The 2500-nt window shown below is 30.8% G+C and overlaps 1 protein-coding gene across 1 annotated transcript in view; it reads left to right on the forward strand.

Annotated features, from left to right (window-relative positions):
* LOC119578450 (vesicular glutamate transporter 1-like) overlaps positions 1-2500 on the forward strand; it is a gene marked incomplete at its 3' end in the record, with an annotated part of 199181 nt that overhangs the window by 15932 nt on the left and 180749 nt on the right. Inside the window, exon 2 of the mRNA XM_037926032.1 lies at positions 2436-2500. This exon is cut by the window's right edge and continues 595 nt beyond it. The remainder of the gene's footprint in view (positions 1-2435) is intronic.

The raw sequence follows: 2500 nt of genomic DNA on the forward strand, positions 1-2500 counted from the left end.
TTTCTAAAAACAGGTCACATCGAAGTCTTTCTTTTTCCAATCGTAAGATCGCATACCTTAAAATTTCTCAGGATATCCTGTATCAATTATTTACATGGTGTAATAATACTTGTTCATGACTCATGATGATACATTCCTGTCAGAAACGTGGAAATTAAGATATTAAAAAAAAAATCGTTGATGAAAAATGTAATGTGCATTTTATCTAATTGATCATAATTGTAATTATTTTTTTTCACCTTGATTATTTTCAAAGGTCAAAAATTTTCACTATGTTTGTTGGCGGGGGTATTCCAGGCAAAACTGCTACATGCAAGCACACACACAAATATTATATATATATATATATATATATATATATAGTATACATATTATATAGTATATATATAGTATACATATATTATATAGTATATATAGTGTATATAATTATATAGTATATGAATAGTATATATATATACATACATATATATATATATATATATATATATATGTATATATATATATATATATATATATATATATATATATATATATATATATATATATATATATATATATATACATATATACATACATATATATATCTACCTATCTATCTACATATGCATGTTTATATATGTATGCGTGTGTGTGTGCGTCCGCGTGTGTGTATTTGAACGCACGCATGATGTACGCCCGTAAGAGTGTCCGCATGCCAGTGAGAGGCAGAAGCCGGCCTCGGTTTCGATCCATTCCCCCCCCCCCCCCCGCGTGCCTCATGTTGCCAAGTGACTCTCGCAGCCGCCCGCACGCGTGCGTGCAGGCGAGTGTGTGTGCATATATGTACACACACACACACACACACACACACACACACACACACACACACACACACACATACGCATATCAGTCTCTCTCTCTCTCTGTCTCTCTCTTTCTATTTATATATATATATATATATATATATATATATATATATATAATATAATATATATATATAATATATAAATAAACATTATATGCATATTATATATATATATATATAATATAATATATATATTATATAAATTATATATATAATATTATCATATTCTCTCTCTCTCCTCTCTCTCTCTCTCTCTCTTCTCTATTATATATATATATATATATATATTATATATATATATTATGTATATATATATATATATATATAGATAGATAGATAGATAGATAACATCACACATATATACATATCATACATACATATATATATATAATATAATATATATATATATATATATATATATTATTATTATATATATATATAAATGTGTGTGTGTGTGTGTGTGAGAAACTATTAAATCTCGAGGCTAAATGTTTCAGTCACACAATGTAATCACATCAAAGTACTTAGTATAAAGTTCTTCTTTAAACTCCATTATCCAGACACCATTATCCTCCTTCCTATACATCTTACCTAGTTATCCACATCACCTTCCGCGTTGTGAAGTTCTTTTGTGAACTTTATACAACTTTTATACATGATGTTAAAGGACTAAATACTTGTCGTTCATGTTGGGTTTCACTTCTGAATAATAATCGTAATGTGTAGGTGTGATGTTTTATGAAAGATGGGGATATGGTTTTGGCCAATTGCGTGAAAGAATATCCTGATTTGTTTCATAATATTTATCATCTTTGTTTGGATATTGATTTATCTAATTGTAGGTTGAAAGGATGCGGTGTTTTTCATTAACATCATAGTGAATATAGAATTTTATATGTGGAAAGGCGTGACTGGAGGCTTCGCAAATTTCACTTGTATCTTCTTCAGGGTCTGATGTACAATGTGTGGTCTTTTCTCTTCGGAAACTATCTTTACTATAATTCTGTCTCGTTAGCATTTCCCGCATTTTCATAAACCAAATTTATTCTCTTTAACCAATAACCCACTGGTTATTGGTCATTTAACAATCCTAACAACCAGTCACTCGTTTCTGAACCATTTCACTATTTCACTTCATTCATAAAATACCCGATCCTATACAACCCTATACAAACCATTTTTACAAAAGACCGCTGACGTTATTATTATATATATCTTTTTTTTTTTTTTTTTTTTTTTTTTTTACAGGAAACAATTCTAAACATATTTTTCCTGCGTATCTTGTATGTCAAAAGCCTCTATGGAATTCTTTTCAGTAACTGACCCATTATTTTCATCTAACAACCCTAAATACTAACAATCTCGTATTTGAACCATTTCACTCATAAGACAAATCGATCCTTTGCAACCAATTACTATGTCTTTTTTACAGTATAAATGGTATTAATCGGCAACCCTTCCACTTGTACTTATCTAATTGTGTACAGCAACAAAAGCTTCACAGTCCAATTCTTCCCCTTTGATATGCCAGATGTTAAAATTCCCCGCGCCTATCACACCAGCTAACAGCACGTTCTCTCTCGTCCCTCAGGTGAGGAACCTCCCTTGGCTTCCGTTGGGTCTTCCCTCCAGCGTCTCCGGCCGTGACCCAAGGAG

This window comes from Penaeus monodon, chromosome 11 (assembly GCF_015228065.2).
Source record: "Penaeus monodon isolate SGIC_2016 chromosome 11, NSTDA_Pmon_1, whole genome shotgun sequence".
NCBI classification, from domain to species: Eukaryota; Metazoa; Arthropoda; class Malacostraca; order Decapoda; family Penaeidae; genus Penaeus; species Penaeus monodon.